Source organism: Lacerta agilis, chromosome 11 (assembly GCF_009819535.1).
Source record: "Lacerta agilis isolate rLacAgi1 chromosome 11, rLacAgi1.pri, whole genome shotgun sequence".
In the NCBI taxonomy this organism is placed as follows: Eukaryota; Metazoa; Chordata; class Lepidosauria; order Squamata; family Lacertidae; genus Lacerta; species Lacerta agilis.
The window spans coordinates 13,739,163-13,765,541 of NC_046322.1; positions in this window are offsets into that span (position 1 = coordinate 13,739,163).

The window sequence follows — 26,379 nt, forward strand, 5'->3', positions numbered from 1 at the left end:
AGGCTCAGAAGTAGCTTGATGAGTTGTCTAGGAGTGTGTACATGAGCCTCAGGGTTCTCTCTAAACACGGAAGTGAATAGGGTGTGCAAAATTAGCCTCTACCCCTCGGAAGGCAGTGTGAAGCCCCTGCACTGGCCAGGCCTGGCATGAGGACTAGAAGCTTGGCTGCCTTTCAAAAGGGTAATCACTGCTGCAGTCCAGGTCTCAGCTTATTGGTACTTTCCCACTTTCTCTAGGACAGCCTTCCACACCCTAGTGTCTTCAGATGATGCTCGATTAGAATACAATCATCCTTGGTCATTGTTTTGTGCTGGTTGGGGGATGATGGGGTTTGTAGTCTAACACTATCTGAGGAGTCAGGCTGGGGAAGGCTACTCAAGATAGATTAGGGGTTGGTTGTCTATTCATACACAAGGCTGGGTCTTGGCTTGCAGGCTTGTTTGAAATATCCCACTGGTCCAGGGACACTGACAACTGGAATAACAAGATGCAATTGAACCCAACAAAAACAGCAAGTCTTCAGCCCAGTGCTCCCCAGTAGGCTCCTTGGATAGTTTTTGCATAGCATGGCTCCCCATCTGATCAGAGCTGATCAGGGCTGCTAATTTAATTTCCCACAATGCCCCAGAGCAGAGAATCCCTCTCAGCCTAGGGGCCACATTCCTTGGGTAACCTTCCACATACCACATGGGGAAAGAAGGAAAAGTGATCAGAGCAATGAATGCACATTTTGCATTTCTGATGCAGGCTCTGACACCCCCCACCCCTGTGCTCCATAGTGGCAACTCGAGCTACAGAGTTCAAGGATACATCCCACCCGGGGGGGGGGAGGTCCAGCAGGGATGTGGAGAGTAACCCAGGGAGAGTCCTGAAGAAATCCCCCTCCCCGTCTGGCAACAATTGTATGTTGGTACATTTAAATGGTGGTTTGTACCATCCACCAGCAAGGTGGGTCTTGCTGGGGCTCATGACCCTGGCAGCTGTCCAAGGTGCTGAAGTCAACAGTGCTGACACAGGTACTTAAGCCTGTGCATGCCCTGTACATTTATAGCACATCTAAAGCTCAGGACTTCCTCAAAAGAATCCTGGGAACTTTAGGCTACCCTCCACAGATCTGCCAATTCCTAGCACTCTCAGCAAACTACAGCTCCCAAGATTCTTTGGGGGGAAAGTCATGTGCTTTAAATGTGTGACGTTTATGCAGCCTAAGTTGGAGGTTGAGAGATAATGGCAGCCTAAGGCTGCTTTGTAAGTTCATGGATGGAGTGAGATTTGAACCTGGTGCTTCTCAGTTCTTTGCCACTGCATCAGCTACCAGATTAGTCTTGTCAATCTACTCTTTAACATACAGTTGCCACGAATGGATGGGAGAATGGATTGCTTCATCTCACATTCAGAACCCTTGAGACCAGAATTTGTCACTCCTTGGATTTATCTTCAAAGATGGTCCTTGCCTTTTGAGCTCCGGCCCAAGTATGGGTCTAAAGGTGACCTTTGCACACCATGTTTTTTCTTGCACATCACACAATGTTTGCACCTTGCACACAATGTTTTTCTTGCACATTAACTGTTTCCCTGTAATATAAAGAATGCACCTGTGCACATCACAATGTTTGGAAACTTTAAGATATGAATATGTTTATTCAGGGTAAAGACAATGAACTAAATTCTTTTCCTGAAAATGACGTGGGTGGTGCTTGGAATGCCAATTTCTCAATCTGACCTCAAATGAGCATTCTGGGCATAATATTATATCAGGGTCACAGAACTGCCCATACTTGGCTCTGAGAGTTGATTAATATTTGTGGCCCAATTCTAACTGAGCAAGGGCAGGGAGGAGTTAATTGCAAGCCTGCTTATTTTCTGAGGCTACCTTGGTTCTGGTGTGTTACTGTAATATGGAATTAAAAGGGAAATATGAAAGACAGAGACTTTTCATTCCCTTTGTATCTGATGTTCAGGTTGTGAAAGCTGTTGCTTCTGTAATAAAACTGCACACAGACCCAAAGCACAAGAGGGAATTATCTGAAGACTCATGGAACCTCAAGGTCAGCAGTACAAACTCTTTCTTTCTTCTTTCTTTCTTTCTTTCTTTCTTTCTTTTCTTTCTTTCTTTTTTCTTTCTTTCTTTCTTTCTTTCTTTTTAAGTACGAACCTCAACAAATTGCCCAGTGAGTTCCGAGCATTCTCTGTTGATATGGAATGTTGAGTGAATGTTGCAAGATGGTTGGATGGAATGGAAGTGTGCATTTTTTTTACTGACTGAGACACTGAAAAGGAGCACTCTGCACTGCAACATTTTGCTGCAGTTCCCCCTTCTTTTACCTACGATTTCTGAACCAAAAAGGATATAGCAAACATTTGGTAAGAAATTCTGGGCAGATGTTTGTTTTATCCCCCCTCATCCCTTTACTGCTTACAGGCCTAAATATCCTCCCCTGAGAGAAGCATGCTCTGTTGTTGTGCCATTCTGTGCCTGGCATATCATGAAAACTGTAAAGTGTTTGGAGAGTCTCTGATGGCAAAGGCCCATTAAAGTGCAGGGTTAGATTCCTGGAATTAGTAGTAGTTAGATAAGAAATGCAGCTCTGGAATTAGCAGAAATGTCTAACGATGCCAAGGTAAGGGACAAAATATCAGAGTAATTACTCCCCGGGCATCAACGAAAACAAGACAGAGGAAATGACTAAGCGTCTGTATGCCATTAAAACAAGAGAATGGCACTGCCTGGATAATGGTGAGCACTCAAATGTTGAGGCAGGCTTTTAGATGGGAGTGACTCTGTCTTCAAAAGGGTATATTGATGAGAATCAGCTCTATATAACCAGATTTTCTCTGCAAAAGGCCACCCCCCTCCCACACACACACACCCCAGCCGCCTGGCCAAGTGGCAGGTTAGCTGGAAACTGCCAAACACATTCTCTGCTTTTATCATGGATTTCATTGCCGATGTGTTCTACATCCCTGTGTCAGAACTTTCCTTCCCAACCTCAGCTCCGGACTTACAAGGAAGTTCCATTTCTGAAGCCAAGGCGCTGGGGCTGTTTTGAAGCCTTCACACACGCACCCCAACTCTGATTTAGGAATGCTTAAGGGATGTAATCCCCATTAATCTCCAACATGAACTGACCTGATCTGCACCTAACATGCAGAATGGAAGGTAGTATCCTTCGCGCTTTGTGCAAAATTCAATTTCTTTGAATTTTGCAATGCAGTTCCCAGCTAAGTAGGCAGGCAGGTGGGAGCTGGCTGAGGTCCGGCTAAGGTTGGTGGGGCAGTGCCCCAGTTTCCCTTATGAGCCTCAGATAAGGTCCCTTCCTTTGTAAGGCACAGTGGAATTCTCTGGCGCAAAAACCCAAACAGCAGGGAGATCCCAGAAGCATTACCTTTGCTCCAAAAGCACATACCCAGGCAGTCTGAGTAGGGGAATTTTACCTACCTTTCTCATCATAAGGACGATGCATGCCCAAAAGTTTGGAATCTGATTGAGAAAATATATGCTTTTAAAAAAACAAACTGAAGACCGAAATGTGCCCTCTGATTTGAATCTAGGGGAAAAAAGTGTGCCACAGTCTCAGAATTATAGCTGCTTCATTGCTTACTCCTGTAATCTTTCAATATACTTATCTTGTTGTCGTTGTTGTTTTGGAAGCATTGGGGGCAGGGGGAGGCTGGAAAGAAAATAACGAAAGCCCCTAACTTGAGGGACATCTCACGACTGCAAATAGAATGACATTGCTGCGCAAGTTTTAAATAATAAGACATGACAACCCAGCCGCGACATTAGTCTTTGTTTTGTTTTAATCCTGCTGCCCAGCAAGGAAATGCTGTAAATCTGAGGTACTGACCCATGTCTACACATTTACCAGATAGTCATTGATCAAAGATTTATTTATTAGCCCAGGCATGATTGATTTATATGAGTTTTGTTTGAGCAAGTTAATTGCAAACGGCAACTTGGATGCACACATTACAATGTGAAGGAACCAGGTTACTAACCTCCTCCTGCCCACCCACCCCCCACCCCGCTTACTGTTAGGGCCAGTGATAACGTCACTGCAGCGATAACATGTTGACTTGCGTCTGGATCAACAGTGTGACTCTTTTGGATGCCTTACCCAGGAGAGATTAAATGGTCCCTGCCATTAATAATCTACTCAGCAAGGAGCCAGGGGTTTTAGAAATGTCAGGTGAGAAGAGATATTTCCCTTCCTGGGAAAGTCTAATATTTAAACTGTTGTTTAAACTGGGAAGGGGGGGGGATAGCTATGCAACCATGATCTCAGGAAGAATTTTCTCAGTGGCCTTCTGGATTTGATGAGATTTCTGAGGTTCTAAACTCTACCGGCTGATTTACTGAGTTTTAAAATTAAGTATCTTCTGCTTATGGTTACAAAGCTAATGAAGTTTGGCATGTATTATTTCAAAAAGTTCTGATGAGTTGCTTCAGGTTCAGCAACTCATCAGAACTTTTTGAAATAATGCATGCCAGTGGCTTTCCAGATGTTGCTGGACTACAACTCCCATTGGTTTGGTCAATGTTCAGGAATGATGGGAGTTGTAGTCCAGCAATTTCTAGAGGGCTACAGGTTCCCCACCCCTGGGTTAAGCTATACAAAAAGCTATTGAAGAAACAATAAGCTTTTAGTCATCCCTTGACAGTAAGCTGTCAGTAGGCCACTATTACATTCCATATACTGGTAAGTTAAGAATAATGACAATATTCATTTCTATTTGTGATTAGAGGAGACGGGGGCAGGAAGCTAGAGGTGGAAATGATTGGAGCAACAAATGTAAATTTTACCTGTACCCTAGGCTACGTTCTGCACACACACACAAACCTCTTATATTTGTCAGCAGGAAGCGTTGAGTTCAGGGAGACATTTCAGCCAGGCAAAAACTCTCAAGAAGGGTCCAAAGTTGGGCTAGTGAGTGGGTGGTCTGGGAAGAGTCTCAAGGGTCAGACAGAGTGGCCTGGGGGTGGGGCTTCATGTGGCCCCCAGACCTGAGGTTTCCCACCATTGGCTTAAAGTGATGAAGATACATTTTCTCAGCACAATCCTATAAAGGTAAAAGTGTTGCTCTCAATCACAGTGGCAATCACACCTCCACACTGCTCACACCACTAGGGGGAAACCCAGCCAGATGGGCAGGGTTTAAATAAATTATTATTATTATTATTATTATTATTATTAGCCTGATGCATCAATGAGTACCAAGCAGCTGCCATTACTCATACAATGCCCTGTAGAAACATAGTCTTTTCTGCCACCATCCTCCTCGAGGAAACCTACCCACCCATCTCCAGGTCTACTGGAGAGAAATAGGAAGGGAGACAGGGCCATCCACTGACATGTGACTTAACACAGGTATCCTTCAAAATTCACACTTCTCCAATGCAGTTCTCCCACCAAACAATGTGCACATATTGCGGGAAAACACACATCTTAGGCCACATCTAGACACACCAAAGCATTTCAGTTTAAAGCGTTGTAAATTTAAACAGGGAAAACGGGTAGAGAAAAGCAGAACTCCACGTCGCCATCTGGTGGCACAATGTTACATCGCACATACAATGCATATAAATCGCTTTTTCTTTACCAGTCTAGCTGAGCGCTTTGTGAAAAGAACATACATGAAATGCATTATATCAGAGAAGATTGCTTTCAGGGATGGGTCTCTCATTCCAAACTGCATGCAACTATGTGTTAGTTAGAAGAAATTCACACTCAAACGCTGACAGATTTTCACAAGGATTTCTCAAAACAAACAAATGGGCAGTCGCTACAGAAATGGGGAGAACTGAACTGAACACTGGGGGAAAGAGAAACTGAAATTGAGAGGTCTGTGCACCCCTATATCCAAGCCAAATTAATCTGAAACACTATGCATGTGTTTCATCCAGCACAATGAAGATTATGGGAAGGACTTGCAAAGAAAAGCGGACATTGAAGGCCCAGCACACACACAAACACACCCTGAAATTAATCAGGAGAATGGCACCGAGATGCCTGAGGATCCCTTTGGAAGTCCCAGCCTTGTTAGGAAAGGATTTCAAAACGAAACAAGACCCAGAGCCATAGTAGAGCTCCACTAATTACCGCTAAGAACCGACCGCTTTGGAGAGCCACACACTGCGGCTTTTCTCCTGGCTGACAGACAACTGTCAGCTGGGCAAGAGCTACTAATTAGTAATTGATAAATATAAGTGCGCTGTCTTCCCGGAGTAGAGTACCACTTGATGATAGTAATTAATTGTTCATTGATTCCCATAGGCTGACGTGAGGTCTGCTCAGCTGCTTCTGCGCCTTTCCCATTTGTAGATAGAGGTGAGCATGCCTGGCAAGGATTCTCCTGGCTCCCAAAGTTTCTTGGGGGGGGGGGAGAGAGAGAGAGACTTTGCACAGGAGATCATTCTAAATGGAATTTAATTAAATGCAGGAAGCATATTTTATGCTGACTCTCCATGGGTGAATGTCAGGGGTGCCAACTTGAATAAAATATTGAGGGGCGGGGGGGCCAGCAAACCCTGCCCCCACATAATCGATCACAAGACTCACCATTTGAATGACAATACTAATCAACTGGGGGGGGGCAGCCCCCTCAAATATTTTATGGAGGGGCCAAAGGGACCTCAGCCCCCTTGGAGTTGGCTCCTATGGTGGATGTCAAGGGCAGAGTAGAACCCTTCTTCCATGTGTGGCGTTCCTCAAAATCTCCTGGGGGAGGGGAGTGAAAAGAGAGAACCTGCTTAAAAGAGAACTCTAACTCAATATGGCTAACCTGACCAAAAACACCCACCCACCCCACTCACACAGGAAACCAGAGAACACCACAGCCAACCATAAATGAACAATCACACCCTACGCCAACCCCGACCTCTCTCACCGCCAAAGGAGCACAACTGAGCAACAGAGAACCTACACAAACAACGCCGGCACCAAACCCTACTCATATTAAGTAAAACGGAAACATCGTCACCCCGCCCCACCTATCTCCCCATCCCACCCACCTCTCTCCCCCTTTTCTTCCTAGTGTCTCAACAACAAAAACTGATTTGTAAAAATGTTATACGGAAAAATATGAGAGAGAGATTGCACTACCTTTGTAAATCAAGAAAATATTTAATAAAAATATTTTTTAATAAAAAAAGAGAACTCTAACTAGAATTTAAATAAATACAGGAATCATGTTTGATGTTGGTCCTTCATGAGCCAATGTCAAGGTTACTCTTCCTGACATGCGAGTTTTCTGTGTGCAGGGTTCCTCAACTTTTCCCAGAGGAGGAAGGTAAAACGGGAGAACCTGCACAGGAGGACCTACATAAATATGAGCCTGAAGGTGGCTCAGTTGGTTAGAGCGTGGTGCTGATAATGCCAAGGATGTGGGTTCGATCCCCGTATGGGACAGCTGCATATTCCTACATTGCAGGGGGTTGGACTACATGATCCTCAGGGTCCCTTCCAACTCTACAATTCTATTATTATATGTGGGAAATTAATTTAATACAGGAAGCATGTTTGATGTTGACTTCCCCACCATAGGTCATCCTCAAGGTTAGGCTGGAACCCTTCTTCCTGACATGCTATTTTTCCATGTTCCAGTCTCCTCCAACCTTCTGGTGGAGGCAAGCAAGAGGGGAAAAACTTCATAGGAGTTCGCTGTAAATGGAATTACCGTTAATCACAAGAATCACAAGTGCTGGGCACCCATGGGTTAATGGCTCTAGGGGTATGGGGGTCTTCCAGCAAGAAACCTCTTAAACTTTAAGCCCCTTTAACCTAGGAGAGTGAAGATGTGCGCACAAAGAAATATGTCACACTGCTCTCTGATTTCCATTTTCAGTCTGGGGACCCTAGCAAGTCCCTGTCAGGGCCACCTTCTGGCACCTGTTTTGTGCCCATGCAACTAAAGAAGATCTGCAAAAACAAGATCACTGTATGTTGACATCCTAAGTATATATTCGGTGATGCTCTCTTTTTTTCTTGGCGAGATTCACAAGCAGAGTCATTGCAGGTATTGCCATACACACACACACACACACACACACACACACAGACACACACACACAGACACACGCACACACGGCTACAATCCTCCTCACTCCAGGCACAGAGAGTCCCATGAGGATATTCTGTGGTTTGAACACTTTATTGATTTAGGATATGTTTGGTGCTGGGCCAAAATCCCTCCTTCTCAATTTTGCAGTCCAATCACAGTTGGAAAAGGGGGGCTTTGGGGGAATTTTCATGGGTGGCTGACAACAATTACAAGCATTTCTCCTGGCTCCTTTTAGCCAAGGGGTCAGCAACCTTTTTCAGCTGTGGGCCAGTCCACCATCCCTCAGACCATGTGGGGGGCCGGAATATATTTTGAGGAAGAAGAAAAAAAGAACGAATTCCCATGCCCCACAAATAACCCAGAGATGCATTTTAAATAAAAGCACACATTCTACTCATGTAAAAACACGCTGACTGTCCACGGGCTGGATTGCAAAAGCGATTGGGCCGCATCCGGCCCCCGAGCCTTAGGTTGCCTACCCCTGTTTTAGCCAGTAGACTAATGGGATTGGGTTCTCTGTCACATACTGAGCCCCCCTCCCCTCTCCCTCTGGGTTGCCTTCTGTGTTGGGAAGCCATGAACGCAACCGACACCCATCCTGCCAGCCTCACCAGCTGCTACAGGTGAAATGGCCAAATGGCCAAACTGCAATCTTCAAAACCGTGCCTAACTCCTGAAATAAAGGTATTTTATTGCTTGTGTCATATACTGCAGTGAGACAGTAAGAATGGCCTGAGCAACTCGCCACAGCTCTTACACGTATTTTCAGGAGGAGCTGAGACTATCCATCTATTTTCACTTAACAATTAAATTTGTCTTCAGAAGGGATCCTGAGGGCACATGCTAGTGTGTCCATTATATTATTACTGCTAATTTTCACTGAATAAGCCAAAATTAGAGGCCACTTGCCACCAGAAATGACTAAAATGTTATGGAAAAACTGAATCAGGGTGAAGCGGGTAAGTAAAGTGCTCTAAAACAATCCATCTGATTGTGTGTGTGTGTGTGTGTGTGTGTGTGTGTGTGTTTATGTATTAAAAAATCATCTACCTTCCAGTCGAGCTGAAGTGGAACTATTTTGAGCTCTCTTGTTCAGAAGCATGGGGGAAAGCCAAACTTCTGTACTTTCTAAAAAAGAAATCTGTGGTCAGGTCTGTACATTATTACTGAGAGAAAGCTGGGTATAGCCTTTCCTTGAATAGCTTTTTTAGGTTATTGCTGTAACATGAAGCAATGAGAGTTGCTCCAGCGGTTGTCAGGAACGGCACTTTATCTAACCAGGAACATGCAAATCCCTTCTGAGAAATGTTACTCTTATCAAAACTGTCATGACTTCCCTTGGAACCCCTAGTTCATCTGAGAAACAATCTCCAGAGTTTGCTCTGAGCTTCGTTTTCATCGGGAAGATCTCACCCCAATAGCCACATGCATACACAAGCACACCCACCCTAGAATCATAGAATCATAGAGTTGGAAGAGACCACAAGGGCCATCCAGTCCAACCCCCTGCCAAGCAGGAAACACCATCAAAGCATTCCTGACAGATGGCTGTCAAGCCTCCGCTTAAAGACCTCCAAAGAAGGAGACTCCACCACACTCCTTGGTAGCAAATTCCACTGCCGAACAGCTCTCACTGTCAGGAAGTTCTTCCTAATGTTTAGGTGGAATCTTCTTTCTTGTAGTTTGAATCCATTGCTCCGTGTCCGCTTCTCTGGAGCAGCAGAAAACAACCTTTCACCCTCCTCTATATGACATCCTTTTATATATTTGAACATGGCTATCATATCACCCCTTAACCTTCTCTTCTCCAGGCTAAACATACCCAGCTCCCTAAGCCTTTCACTTGTCTTATTTCAGACTTACTTGGCTTTTGTTTGGCTTCCCTTTCAAATTCGTTGGATGTGTTCACCCGAAATTTGCTTCAGATTTCACAATAGGGTTTGGTGTGCTACCAGTGTGCCAGAGAGATGGGGAGAGGGAGAGATAATGTTTTCCTGCTTCCCTCTTCTCACTGCTGCCACTGCCCAAGCCAGGTAAATGTTGTTTAAAACAGGGGTAACCCACACGGTGCCTTGCAGATGTTGAACTCCTGCTTGGAGTTGTTGTTGTCACCCGTCTGTCTCAAGAGACAATGGGGTTTGCCTCCAGGAGTGAAATAAAACTGCTGCTAAATTAAATCTCACCAGTTTCCATTTACTCATCCCCCATTCCCACCTCAGATTAGTTGGGATTATAAATAATGAGCCTATACTCTGATAAATTCTTGGAAATTTGCTGAGGTTGGAATTATCTCCACCTTTCAGAAGCGTATCTACCATTCTTCTACTCAACTCAAAGAAACTGAAGAGGACCAGAGGCAACAGAACAGAAGGGCGCCATCCCTCATTTTTTACACCATGGTAGGTAGGTAGAGAGAAACTGAACATCTCTTTTAGGATAGTTCCCAAGTAGTGATGTGCCAGTCTTGCGGTGGCAAAATCCACCCACATTTCCTTTTTATTTGTATTGGAGTAAGTCATGTGAAACAGTGTCAAAGGCCTTACTCTGTCAATTTAATAAAGTCAATTTATGGTGCCTATAAATTTTCTAACCAGCTGGGATGAGGAGGGAAGGCTGAAGGCTGAGTGGATGGTGATAAAGTCGCGACATGCTGGCAAATCTTCTGCTTGGCACCCCCAGGGAATTGAATCGTCGCCTGCAGTGTATCCCCTCCCTATGTGAACCATGCACAACCTGTGGTTCTGTGTGCCCCTCCCAGTCCATGTGAACTGTGCTCAGTTGACATGTGATTTGCTGTGATGAAGACCTGTAAACACTCCTTTATCTCTTTGAGAAAATGCCCTTCAGGATGGTTGTCAGAGGCCAAAAATGCCTTTTACCCAACTTAACTGGTACACCAGCTATGCTCCACTCCCTCAATATATTTAAGGGTCTGGTGACTTCCGTTTCAGTGTATCTGAAGAAGTGTGCATGCACACGAAAGCTCATACCAAGAACAAGCTTAGTTGGTCTCTAAGGTGCTACTGGAAGGATTTATTTTATTTTGTTTTGTTTAGACCAGGCTTTAGTTATTCATACACCGATAACACACAAGCTTGGCTACCGTAAAGCATTTTCTCCCCCCACCTTTTAAAAAAATATTTTTATTCAGTTTTACATTTAACATTTGCACTCACATGCAAATCATAATCATATACACACAGGATTCTCTGAATCTCTAGACTTCCCTCCACCCCTTCATGGTTCCATAGATATTCTTATCCAACTGCATCGTATAATGTTCTCCATATTTCCTTAAAACTAAATTCTTTCCATAGTTTACCATGAAGCATTTTCAATATGATTCATTCAGCGAACCTTGTGACTAGGACTGAGTGATATCTGGTTTTCGTGTTATATTGCCAGCTAAACATTGCAACATACTGACATATGACAATGTCTGAAATAAGGATGGAGCTATGTTGAGGCATTGGCTGGCTTCACAGTTTTCCTCACACCCACATTGTGATTTTTGCACAGCACACGCACATGCCATGATTCGCGATATATTGTCGGGTCAAAAATTATGAAACCGGTATCATGATATGGACTTCAAACTGGTTTTGGATGATATACCACCCAGCCCTAACACACACATCAACGTATCATGATTTGTGATATATTTCCAGGTCTAAATTTAATAAAACTGATACTGTGCATCACGTTATGGATTTCAAATCGCTTTTGGACACTATATCAATACATCGCCCAGCCCTACATGTGACTCTTCGGTTGCTAGTGGGAGCCAGGAAGTCAGTTTTTATTTCTGCATGCAAAGACTCAAAATGTATTTCTGAGTGTTTACTAGCAAATGCAACAACCTTGATTGTGGACGCAGTGATATCTGCACACAACAGGCTGGCCCGTACCCAGAGCCATAGCTAGGTGATCTTGTGCCCCTGGCAGAACCGTCCAGATTGTACCCCCTAGCTATGGATAAATTAGCTCTTCTTTCCACCTCTCCTCCACCTACCCACCCCTCCACCCATTCAATTCTCCCTCTATTTAAAACCTTTTCTTTTGAGGCAACAATCAAAAAAATTATTTATAGACATATTTATGGACATATTTTTTATCCGATTTTGCGCGTCCCCCCCCCAGCCTGCACCCCTGGTGGGGGCCCACCTCTCCACCCCCTAGCTACGTCCCTGCACATACTCCTTGTGTGCGGATGTGCAAGCTTTGTACCCAGCATGTGCTAGAATCGTACACAACAGCTACAGGCCCTGATGGATTGGCCATCAGACACCTATATAGTTCAAGTACCATGAATGCAAGTTGTGTTCTCTTGCAGGGGTGTGTGTGTGTGTGTGTGTGTGTGTATAGATGATAGATAGATGATAGATAGATGATAGATAGATAGATAGATAGATAGATAGATAGACATTCTCTGCTCAGGTATTCTTGGGCATTGACAACATCGCTTGATAGGCTTGTTGTGTCCCGCCGCAGAAATGTCAGATATAATGGGAAAGAAAAAAGGATAATAAGAAAGAAACTTGGCTGAAGCCACCGATATGGACCTCATTCTCCTAGTCACTTCAGGATGTTCCAGTTCATTAAGCAAGCTTGAATGCGAAGGGCACAACCTCTGCTTCTGCTGTTCTGCCACCGTCCCTTGGGTACTTTCCATCAAAAGAAGACCTCAGAGAGAACAATGCATTGTCAGGGCCCCAGTGAGGAAATCAGCCGCCCTCCAGTTTGGCAGCTCACTTGTCCTCACGTCCTATCTGTTCTTCAAATATCTGAAACAGAAACCCCTAGGTCATAAAGGTAAGGCTAGATATGGAGATGCATTTATTATTATTATTATTATTATTATTATTATTATTATTAAAAATTACAATGTATAGTAATTCTTTATTGTTCATTCTTCATTGTTACCACCACCATAACTATCACCCTAACCAGCGAAAGGCTGCCAGTTCTGTTGCCGTCTTGCATGTATCTTGATTCTCAAACGCCTTGGTACTCGTATGTTTTGGCTCCCGAACGCCTCAAACCCTGAAGTGAGTGTTCCGATTTGCAAACATTTTTCAGAAGCTGAACATCCGACGCGGCTTCCGCAGCTTCCAATGGAGTGCAGGAAGCTCCTGCAGCCAAACGGAAGCCATGCCTTGGTTTTCAAACGGTTTCAGAAGTCCAACAGACTCCCGGAATGGATTAAGTTCGAGAACCAAAGTACTGCTGTATTTGTCTTTTAAAAAAAATTATTGATTTGCAAATTTACATGCTTCTGCATACCAGTTGCTGGAAGCCACAGGAGGGGAGAGGGCTCTTGTGCTCAAATCTGGCTGGCCAGTTTCCCACGGGCACCTGTGAGAACAGGATGCTGGACTAGATGGGCCATTGGCCTGATCCAGCAGGCTGTTCTTATGTCATTCCATAACTGGTCGAGGACTTCTTAAAAATCATGACAACAAACTAAGGAGGAAATGTAGAGAACTGAATTTAAAACTAGAAAAACCAGAAACAGGGGGAAACCAGAACTGACATATTTGCCTATATACCTATTCATGTCTGGATTTTTATTTTTACAACTTTTCATTCTGGAATTTGCAACCCAGTTATTCCTCTCTTTTGGCATCTTTGCCAGGTAGGTCAGCAAGTTTAGGGGTAACTTACCTCTTGTCAGACAATGTTCCTGGAGTTTCATTTGTGGCGGATAAATTGAAATCAGAAAATTGAGGCAGAGAGGAAAACCATCAAGCAGAGAGTGAAAGGATAGCCTGATTTTGTTGTTCCAGGTGTTGTCCTTGGGGTGGAGGAAGCATAGGTTTTGTGGTTACTTACTATTGTGATTTATTTGTATGCTGCTCTTCTATATAGTAATTGTATCCGTATCCGTAATGTTCCTAATTTTGATCTATAGACTGCACTAGTAAATCGATCAGTAGGCAAAATCACATAATTATTTGCTGTTGATGGGGACAGAGAAACATGAGGAACCTATGAAAATAAGTTTGATGGAGTGTTACAAGAGAAGCAGGAGAGAGTGAAATGCAATAATTTCAAGACCAGCTCAAGACATTTTGCTACCTGAGGCGAAGCGCAAGATGTCTCCTGCCCCAATTCCATGTGCAGAGCAGGTGGATCTTACTTCAGCAATGGGGATAGGGCAACATATTCCACTGCACTTGAGGGCTGCACGGCTAGCTTATGGGGTGAGCTGGCTACCTCACTTGACCCGGGGTTATCTGCTTTCCCTAATGATAGAGCTGGACCTGAATTGCAAACTTATAAGGCAGACCCATGCAGTCCGATGTTGAAGTTAGTGTTGTGCTTTAAAACTATCCTGGTGGCTTTTTTCTTTGCCTTACTCCTGAAGCAGCAAAGGTGAGTTTGCAAGTGTCCTTTCTAAGTATCGCCTAAGCACAGGGAGCACTCCAACCACTGTACAATACTGTCTCCACAGGAGGCTAGTGAGTGAGTGGCATCTGGGAATGGGAAGCCGGACTGAATAGACTTTCTATTTCCCTTTCAAACTCCCTTGTTCCCTGTACGTGTGAGTTCGTCCTTCTCAAGGGTTGGAAGGCATATCGTCTGCTGGTTTTAAGCTGATGTGAATGGGATTTCATTAATTCACTCCTCCTGTAACTTTTGCTTTAAATTTTCTAAGGAATTTGAGAAAAGGAGAAGGGGGTGCACCGATATATACAACCCACAACATATTCTTGGTGTCACTTCAGTTTTTCATCAATATATGCTTGGGGCAATATTGTATTTCACCAGATCAGCTGGAACAGGCTGGGGGATGGAGTCAGAGTACCAATTTCATTTCTTTGTCATAGAAAATGAACATGCTTCTTTCTTCCCGTCGTCGTCTCCCCCCCTCCTTTTCTTTCTCTCCCTCCCGCTGCCCCGCAACCTCCCAATACTGCTTCTTATCTTCAAGATACCGGTAGATGCCATGTTTGTGTAATTAAATTAGGGTTAATGGGCAGCCCAAAATCGTAATAAAGAAGATTTTAGAATTGTGCATCCTTTCCCACAACATTAATTTTATATCATGCTTTTATGTCTGTACAAGTAATTAAGTTAGGGAACATGTAAGGAACTCTGAAGAGACAAGCTTTGTGGAACCACACAAGTCGGGCTGTAGCCAGACCACATTGTCATGGGAGTCACGGAAAAAAAGAGCTCTTAAACCATCTTCTATGATTGCTGTAGTTTCAGCAATCCTGATGTCATTTTATCCCCGCACGGCAGTTGAGGAGGTTATAGGCAGGTGCAATCGCTGGAAGGATTGGGAAGGTACAGAAAGCTAAACATCTTTTAAATGTGGGAGCTGACAAGCAACTAGCTAGAAGATTATACACCCGTCGATTCCTTGTGGTTTGGAAACACACACACACACACACACACTGTCCCTCCATCACCAAGTTTAGAGAAAGTGTACAGGAAAACAGTTCCTAAGCACTGTCCTTTCGGTGTACTGCAGCAGAACTTTACAAAGGGCTGTCGCCAAGGGCCAAATGCCATGGGTGGCAGGATTTGGGCTTGCATACCCTAAAACAGGGGTGGCCAACTCCCAAGAGACTGCGATCTACTCACAGTGTTAAAAACTGGCAATGATCTACCCCCTTTTGGGGGGATTCAGGTGAAAGTTGTTCAGCTTTTTTTTTAGGGAGGAGGAAAGCCCATTGGGGGAGGGTTTCAGGTCAAAATTGTTTTCAGGGAGGAGGTAAAATGTTGAGCTTTTTTTAGGGGAGCCACAGTTGTTCAGCTTCTTTGGGGGGAGTGATCTACCAGTGATCTACCAGTGATCTACCACAGATGTCCAGTGATCTACTGGTAGATCACGATCTACCTGTTGGACGTGCCTGCCCTAAAACATTTCCCCGCTGTAAATAGGAATGTTAATAATAATAATAATAATAATAATAATAATAATATATTTATACCCTGCCCATCTGACTGGGTTGCCCCAGCCACTCTTAGCCAGTGTTGCTGCTTCCAGAAAATGCGACAACTCCACAACTAAAGGAGTCATAAAGGAGACTCCCCCCATGCAGCTGTGAATGTCTGATTCTACAAATCAGAGAGGGAAGGAAACACAGTGTAGCAACTCCCAGGTTGCTAAAAGCATAAAATACAGTCCTAGGAGTTGGAGGCTGCAGAGGGATGGATATATATATATATATATATATATATATATATATATATATATATTCAAATGGCTTCTCTGAGACCAGGTTTCCCACCCACCCCCTTCCATTATATGGCCTTTATCTCTGATGGACTTTTCTTGTTCGGTGGATGCAGTTTTTAGTGTGGTAGGATGTAGGTCACATTTGACAAAGAGTCGTGCTGTGACCTGAATGCATGAGCAGGGACTTCTAAAAGTGAGTCTGCTAATGTGCAAACTTGCAAGCTTAGTCATCAGTGGCATTTGGCAAAAGGCAGGCGGCAAAAGAGTCCAACTGCCAAAAGAAAAGAGACCCTGGTTTGGTTTTGTTCTTTTAAAGAAAGCTACCGATGGCCAGCAAATGAAATGAAACGGCCAGTTAATGAAAACCACCTCTTTTCATTTCTGCTTCCAGACAGCGATAAACAGGCAGACGAAATAATGCGGGGAGCAGGCGAAGGGAAGAGAGACCATTATATTTCTCCCTTTCTCAAAATACTAGAACCCAATAGGATCATCCAAAGAAGCTGAAGATTCGGGAGAGGGGGGAAATCAAGTACTTCTTCACACAGCAGAATGTGGACCCAGATAGCTCTGTTGGTGTGCTGGCCCCAGGGGTTTGTCCGTGAAGCGAGGTCCAAGTCCAGTCCTGGGTCTAGGGGTCCAAAGGAGGTCAGTCCGGCGGGGAGTGAGGCAGGGAGCAGGTCAAGGTCCAAGGCAGGTGCAGGCACGAGGTTGCAGGTTGAGCATAGGCTTGCAACTAAGTTGCTCACGCAACTTGGGCTGGGTCTGGCTGGCTTTTATCTGGCCCTATGCTTAGGGAGGCCCCGATCCTCCGGAGACTCGCCTCTCCTCCGGGCCTGGAGGCGAGCACTCCTCCTGAAAGCACTTAGCTCTCTTCGCCTCTCTGTCCTGAGCCTCTGCAGCTCAGGAGAGGCTGGTGGGTTACTGGACCCAGGGGATGCCTCAGCTTCCTCTGAAGAGGCTGGGAGTGGAGCACCTGCAGGCAATGGGTCCTCCCTCCCATCAGGAGCCAGAGAAGACTCTGCTGATGCCTGCACCTGGGGATCCAGCACAGGTGGGGATCCTTCAGGCTCAAGCCCTGGCCCCGGCTCAGCTGGTTCTGGAGGCGGGGAATCCTGTGCAGGCTGGGATCCCTCAGGTTCAGCATCAGAGTCTGACTCCCAGGCCATCACAGTTGGTTAGAGTGTGGTGCTGATAACAGCTGCATATTCCTGCATTGCAGGGGGTTGAACTTGATGATCCTCAGAGTCTCTTCCCATGCTGGAATTCTAAAGTTAAGCTGTGGAATTAGCTCCTACAAGCTGTTGGAATGGCCACAACCAGGTGCGCCAGCTAGGGGGGCCCGAGGCACTTTGCCCCCTCCCCAAGTTCTTAAGGATGGTGCTGGTCCCCCTCAGTATTGAGCAACGACATCATGCATGCTACATCAGTGCGTCCCACAACGTGGTGCATGATGCCAGACGTTAGCCCCCTCAATAACAGGGGCAAGCCGGCACTTCTGGACACAACTTCACACAGGCAGATGGGCACACACTATCTGGCCCCCAGAAAAGTTTACTGTTCCCCCCACACACAAGACACACACCCCTCATCTGCCACCTACTACTTTTGTCCCATGCCGTCCCCTGCTGGTCTTCTGCATGTTCCACCCAGTTGTGGTGCAAAGATAAGCAGAAAGGTTGACATGCTGAAAATGGAACTGAGATTCTCCCGCTATCATCTGGTGTGTGTGTGCAAAGGCCACTGTTTGTCTTGATCCTGGTGGTGGGAGGTCGATTGATATGTATATAACTGTGAGTGTGTTCTCCTGTGTGTATGTCATGGGTGTGTATTCATGTGTTGGCCATGCCCACTTATGGGCCACATCTACCCTGGCATGCAGCCACTGAAGGGACTGGAGAGCCTTTGGCGCACAAAAGATTGGTTTTATAGATCAAAACTAGCACTTCGCATTGCACTCAAAACGAAAAGGCAGCCAATGCAGTTGGTACAAAAAAGGGGGGGTAATATGAGCCCTATATCCCACCCCTGTGAAAAGCCTGGCTGCTGTGTGAGAAGCCTTCCAAACCATCTTCAAGGGCCGCCCCACAACAAGCACATTACAGTAATCTAGATAAGTTGCAGTGTCAGTCTGGCTCGTTGTTTCTGGATCGGAAGGTTTCAGCTTAATCCTGCAAAGGTGCTCCTGAAGATCCAGGTTTAAGGCCAGATCCAAGGGGTCATAGGAAAACTAAAATTGAGTTATTACCAGTAGTTATCGGAAGTAGCGTAGCCCCTTCTAACACTGAAGGGCTTCCCACTGATCAGAAAAAAAACCTCTGTCTTGTCCACATTTAGCTAAAGCTTGTCAGCCCTCATATAGTCTATTACTGTCATCAAGCATTATTGATTAACTATTTAATAATTTTATATTGAAGTGTCATTGTGCATATATTGAGTGTCGGCATGGATAACAGTAATTTTAACTGACACATTCTGGACAGGAAGCAGGGTAGAAATGCAAATAACAAAGGAAAGACAGGCTTTATTATTTGTTTATTTAACAGCATCCACATATTGCATGTCACCTTGGGCTCCTTGGAGATATAAATGTAATCACGAATAAGAATAAAAATAAATAAATAAATAAATAAATAAATAAATAAACCAGCCGCGCTCTTCTTAGCAAAGATCTCTGGACGACTTCAGAGAGTGAATCAGAACAAGCAATCCAACCCAAGGAATGCGAAGCCCAGAGTGGCGATGGCATCGCTGAGAGACAGAATCAGGTAACAAGAATTCATCTGAGCCTGAACCGAGTCGAGGTGAAATTACTTCAGTTGAGGAGAGTCTGTTACAAACTGAGCTGGGGTGTGCCCCTTTCGCTGCTTCTGGGATTACTGGGGGGTGCGTGAGACTTCAGAAGTTGCAGGCAGAATCTGGCTTTACCTCAGGGGACAGGCTGAAGACTGCTTTCAGCGCCAGCATCTCCCCACCTCTGTGGCAACGCCTTGATTCTTCTGCGGAGGAAAAAGCTCCGCCAGGCGAAGTCTGGCCGGTTCTCAATGAAGGCAGCTGCAGTATTTATAATTTATAGGTGGTCTATTAAAGTTTCTCCGTTTTTAAGTTCAAAGGAGTGAATGTCTTCATTCTGAACCATATAAAAATAGCCTGATTAATTGACTGTCTGGGAAAAATATAGGCTGCTCTTTTTTTTTAAATTCGGCATGAAAATATCATCTCATTATTATGTCTTGAGTTAGTGGATATTCAAATAATTCATTATGGTTATAATTAATGCTTGTGCTGAATCCAATATTTCCTCCCCCTCCCCCTTCCCTCCTTCCCTCGGTCTGTGTAGGTTGGAAGCTCTGTGGAGAAAGAATGGCCTAGCATCCCTTCAGACTCCAGGTGTAGGCTCATACGGGCAATGGCTCCTCATGAAACCAAGAACAGAGGCTTTGGCCTAGTTTTCTCCATGACAGAAATCTATGAAGACGATCATGGTTGGACTGAAGAAGGCGGGCAAAGACAACGCTGGGTTTTATGCCAATAAATGTGTTGTACTGTATTGTATTGTATAAGACAACGCTAGGCCTGCCTCAGACAGTCTGCCCCCTCCCACCCACAGTACTCATGGACACCATCTTGCCGTGTCAGAAGGATGGAGAGAGGCAGGCAGGCATAACATTGGAACCTCCTCCAGTTGGACTTGATGTAGGAAAGAAGCAAGACCGACTCCATTTTGGTTTAGGACTAACCACATTTGTATGTAACTATGCAGGGATGCGGGTGGCGCTGTGGTCTAAACCACAGAGCCTAGGGTTTACCGATCAGAAGGTTGGCAGTTCGAATCCCCGCGATGGGATGAGCTCCTGTTGCTCGATCCCAGCTCCTGCCCACCTAGCAGTTCGAAAGCACATCAAGTGCAAGTAGATAAATAGGTACCACTCCGGCGGGAAGGTAAACAGCGTTTCCATGTGCTGCTCTGGTTCGCCAGAAGCGGCTTAGTCATGCTGGCCACATGACCCAGAAGCTGTACGCCAGCTCCCTCGGCCAATAAAGCGAGATGAGCGCTGCAACCCCAGAGACGTCCGCAACTGGACCTAATGGTCAGGGGTCCCTTTACCTTTACCTTTATGCAGTGAATGCACGCTTAAAGCATGAGCAAGACAAAGCTGTTTGCAGAGTTAAGCAGGGAAAAACTTAGATAACCTTTAGATAAAGAAATATACATTGTGGTTAATGTGACCTTTGCACATAGGTACGAGTATTGTGGTTTCCATGGCAGTTCGGGCTGGCAGCTAGGGTCCTGTTCACTTGGGGTTTAATTTATGTTGTTTACTCAATGGTATAAAAGCTTGCTTCCGAATGTAATTGGGGGTTCAGCTTCTGATCTATGCTGCACCTTTCTCATCCGGGTTTGAAATAAAACTTTCCGATGGTGATTCTATTGGTTTTCTCGTGAGTAAAACAGACTCAGCTGGGCAGCACATTTTGGGTGGGGTTTTCCCCACAACAGACTGTGCCCTCCCCCCTTCCCCACCACCACCCCACCCAACTTTGGATTTCATATTAGTTATTTGTTTCGGTATTTTAACGTTGTAAACCTTGGTGCGTACCTTGGTAGGAAGGCGTTGTTTAAATGCAACCAGTGCTTTATAATAATAATATTGTTATTCAGCATTGCATTTCAGAAGCCCACCTGGACAGTCTGCAGTTTAGAGGCCAGACAGGTTTGGTACCTCAAGGAGAAGTAGGCCTCCTCTTCGCATCAGCAGGGTCCTCCTAAAATGCTCTCCTCGTGTCTAGTGCACCTGTCACAGGTGGTAAAAGCATAGGCCGTTTTTTGAATTTTTTTTGGCAGCGTGGTGAAATGGAGAGCCTACAATGGCAGTAGTGGCAGGTCTCCTGCCATTTTCCACACACACACACACACACACACACACACACACACACATGTCAGCATGTAGTGGCATTCAGACGAGAATAGTAGGTAAAATAAAAATGGCGGTCAAAATACAATTTTGTAAAGTATCTCGAAACAGACATTTCAAAATGAATCTTGTCTCAAAACTCATAATCAATTTTTTTAATCTATGTTTTCAGAGAGTGCAGAATCTGAAGGAAAACTATGCCCTGATCTTCAAATAAGTTAGTGTCAGGTCAGTTCATATCAAGATTGGCAAATTCCTCTAGTTGTTTATTATTATTATTGTTATTATTATTATTATTATTATTATTATTATTATTATTATTATTAATCAGATTTCTCAATCACTTCCAACAACTGGCAGAAGTCCCAAAGCAGAACAGAAAATAAAATACAAACTATTTTATTGGGGTGGAGTTTATGTTAGCTGGTTTTAGCAGTACTGTTTGATTTTGTATATGTCCATCCTTGGACTTTCAGGTGAAGGGCACCCTATAAATATGGTAAATAAGTAAGCAAAATAAACATGTCTTCACCTGGAGCTGTAAAGATGACAATGTCTGTGCCAGGTGAGCTTTCCTGGGGAGAGCATTCCACCATCCGGGAGCTACCACAGAAAAGTCCCGCTCTACCATTGCCACCCCCCCGGATATGTCTCAACAGGTGCACACTTGATTCTGCTGAATGCAGAAATTGGATTGGTGCTCTTTGAGTGCTCCTGCCACCCCACAGAGCTGGCAGGAACCAACAAGAAGCTGTGTAGTCGGGATGGGTGCCTTTTTGTAACAAGCATTGCAGAAAATGGTACTTGCTGTTTCCACAAACCTTTCTCACAGTCTTGGCTGTGTGCACTGCAGCGCCACGCAGGGTGCAAGGAAAGAGTTCCACCAGGAAGGGTCTTTTGTCTATATAAGAACTTGATGAAAGGGGGGGGGAACCACGGTTAGGCGTCAGCGATAGGGGAATCTGCTCTGGAGCTTGCCATCCCCTTTTATGTTGCTAAATCCTGAGGGCAGCATTGTTAACTCTCTCCGTGCTTGAATCTGCTTCGTTGCCCTAGAAATCAAAGCAGAGATATTCCACCCCCACCCCCCAGCCTGTTTTTAATTAATTGACATTCTATTTTTATCCCTGTTTGGGTCAGACGCCTAAACGTCTATCCGTTTGATAGCACCCGAGGGAGTCTTTTGTTCCAAAGAGGTGAAAAATTGTACCCACAAAAAGAGTTTCCTCATCCGATCAATTCCCTCTAACAACTTTATTGATTAGCTGCAGCAACATTTTTCATTTATTAATTATGAAGAAGATGTTCCGGGGGGGGGGGGGTTCTTTAAGTTAACTATCCTGATAGCCCTCAACCTTCTTGCCCCACCCGCCTCCATCTGTATTAGCAGCCCCTGCCTCAAGCTCCTGCTCCAAAAGGAAGCTGGAACTATTAGTAATTTATAGGAGGTCTATTAAAGTTCCTCTGTTTTAAATGTGGTCAGCAAGAGGATCTCCAGTCAGAGACCCCCCTTTTTTTAAGGCCTGATTAATTGACTGCCTGGGAAAATCTACTGCTTGGTGCATGCTTATGTAATATACCATTATTAATTTCCATGTGGAAATATATGCCGTATTCCCGTGATGTCATAAATCCCCACGCTGTTTCCTGAGACATGATTAATTTGTTAATTTATTTTGCACTGGTGAGCGCAAAGCATCCATCCACAGAGGAGGCTGCCCGCTGTCTCTCTAGGTGAGTCTCTCCCCCGGATTTGCCTCCTTCCAGTCAGCAGGCTGTTTTGTAAGGGGGGGCTTAGTCCAACATGCAGGGAGTGACAGGGAGACAGGGCAGATCCATAGTTCTGCAGAAGCACAAGGTTCTGAGATTGTTATTATTATTATTATTATTATTATTATTATTATTATTATTATTATTATTATTTACTAATACCCTGCCCATCTGGCCGGGTTCCAACAGGATATTAAAAACACAATAAAATATCAAACATTAAAAACTTCCCTAAACAGGCCTGCCTTCAGATGTCATCTAAAAGTCAGATAGTTGTTTATTTCCTAGATATCAGGTGGGAGAGCGTTCCACAGAGCAGGCACTACTACCGAAAAGGCCCTCTGTCTGGTTCCCTGTAACCTCACATCTCACAGTGAGGGAACCACCAGAAAGCCCTCGGCGCTGGACCTCAGTGTCCAGGCTGAGTGATGGGGGTGAAGACGCTACTTCAGGTATACTGGGGCTGAGGCCGTTTAGGGCTTTAAAAGTCAGCACCAACACTTTTAATTGTGCTCGGAAACGTACCGTACTGGGAGCCAATGTAGGTCCTTCAGGAACGGTGTTATATGGTCTCGGTGGCTGCTCCCAGTCACCAGTCTAACTGCCACATTCTGGATTAATTGTAGTTTCCAGGTCACCTTCAAAGGTAACCCCATGTAGAGTGCATTGCAGTAGTCCAAGCGAGAGATAACTAGAGCATGCACCACAAGGCTTAAAAGACCATACAGAGATCATCACGTGTGAGGCACTTGCTCCAACTATGTCCCAAGTGATGCCTCATCTACAGGTACTTTCAGGCTATAGCAGATGGTGAGATGGCACAGGCGGGGCTCCATTGCTCTCATGGCTTCCTAGCCTAGAAGGTCTCTGGCACTGTGTTGGGAAGTCAGGGGAGCAGCAACGCCCCACCTGTTCCTTCTCATCAGCTGCTAGTGGAACAGGCTCTTCTTATGGTTCCATTTCCCTCGGATATGCAATGGCTGAAGACCCACAAGAAGACCTTCTCTGCCGTGGCCTGCAAATGACAGAACTCCCTCCCTAGAGGGCTGTATCATGCAACATCTCAGTGTTATTAGTATTAGTATTTATTAGTATTACTGGCATACCGTGCTTCATCCACAGATCTCAGGGCAGTTCACAACATAACAATACAATATAAAAGCACAGAATACATGATACTAATGAGAACCAACCAACCAACCAATCATTGAAGATGCACTTCTTATCCTTGGTCTTTGGCAATTTGACTATCGTTGTCAGTGTCCCCCATACACATTGTTGATGTGTATACAGTATATCATATGGTATTTTGGGACGGGGTTGTTTTGTTGTATTATCTTTTAAAGATAATCTTTTAAAACATCTTTCAGTGAAGGATGAGTAGAAAATGTAATATATAGAAAATGTCTAAATTAGTAGATATTTTATGGTGAATGACAAGTGAAGGAGAAGGAGAAATGAAGAAGAAAAGAAGGAGGAGGAGGAGGAGGAGGGGACTGGATTAATAGATATTTAAATCATTAATAAATTAATAAATTAATCTCTTCTGCTTAAAGTTGGTTTTTAACATTTCTTAAAATCAACTTAAGGAATATCTGAAAACGTATTATTATCATTATTTGCATTTATTCACCATTTTAAATCTCTTGAAGCGGCTGGCAGCTGTAATAGCACACAGAATGCAAAATGCAAAAAGACATAAAATGGCTTAGATTCATGACTTAGGTTGAAGGGCACAAGCTTTTTTTCCCCCACTGAGGAAAATACCGGCCTTTTAGCATTAGAAGCAGCTGAAATCAAGAACCTTATTCAGCAGAATAATAATAATACTAACATTAAAAAACAAAACACAGAAGCCCAAAGGCTGCTTGTACCCTGGGCATCTATTCAAGGTCAGGGAGCTTGCTCCCTGCCTTAACTTTCCAAGTTATTCAGCAGAAAATTTGGCTGGGTAGCAGAGCTGTCCTCAGCCAGATCCATGAGGCTCCACAACATCACTGAGGACTGACTCTTAGTCACTATTCAGAAGTGTATCCCACAATTCTAGCAAGATGCTGTGCATGGGGCTAGTAATCTGAAGTCTACAGCACATCCTCAAGGGCAGCCCCATGTTGAGCGAGTTACAGTAATCCAGTCGGGAGGTTACTATTGCATGGAACTAGTAGTCCAGGAACTACGATAGTTGGTGAATCAGCCAAGAGCTAGAAAAAGACACTCCATGCTACTGATGCCACCTGGGCCTCCAGGACTTTCACCAGATTATACACCTGCTCATTCAGATGAAGTGCAACCCTACTTAGATCAGGCCACATTCCTATTTCTGGGAACCATCAAACCACAGTACCTCTGTCTCATTCACCTTCTGTTTATTCCCCTACATCTGCCAGCCAATTACTAGGGAGGTGCACAGCCACTGCCCTGATTCGTTTCAGAGGCCCAATTTGTGTACCCAGGGACCACCCACCTTATTCCACCCTGGATCTGTTCCAAAGAACGTATCCGGGCAGCGCTAAGGCTTTTTGAAAACCCTATTTTAACATAACATGAGACTTAAAAATACATTTGGTTTATAAAGATTTGGGAGGAGCACTGAGCAGGATTGTATCCTCCTGCTTACCACCTGGTAAGCTACATGATCTGATCCTGTGTGAGGCCTCTCCTTTGCAAGTTGCTTCCCTGCATGCAAAGGAAGCAAGATGCTTGCAAAGGAGCAATGACCAGCACCCCTCCCTCAGGATTGAATCCCTTCATTTAAAAGCTGGGAAGTGGGAGGATCAGGTCCTGTGTGATGGCGCTTTGCAAGTTTGGGGGCATGGTTTTGCCCCTAAACAGCCTGGCAGGTTAAGCTCTGAAGGCTAGCCAGCCTAACTTTGTAAATTGAGGAGACTGGTGAAACAGCACCTGCAGCCCAAAAGATTGGTGCCTCTGCCCAACAGCATTGATCCTAAAGAGGGGGGATCAGGCAGGAATGAGAGCTGTGGCATTGTGCCTACTACTTCCTCTTGGAATGATACAGCAGTCAGTCAGGTAGGTCTCAGCCTCTTTGTACAGATTTCCAGCCCCACCTGCCTCTCCTTCCTGCCTGATGCCCTGCCTGTTGATAGCCATGGGTTGCACTGGGCCATGCAACCCAAACTGCAGCATTCTCTGGCTATCTGCACCTCTGCCCAAGTCCCTACAAATATGCTGTCTTTTGCACGTGCCTTGGGCCTCATGGCGCAACCCCACCCAAGCACCTGCTCAGCTTCACCTGATCTAGGGTCTCAACTGGGGGGCTAGCTGGAAAATTCCCCAGAGCATTCACTCCATAAATGATTTCCATAAATCTCTGGGTGCACACCTTCTTAACTGGTCCAATCCCTGAAGGGAGTTATCCTCCTATCAGATCAAATCTTCCCAAGAAATGAACATAGCAACCCATGAGGCTGCTTTAAATCAAGT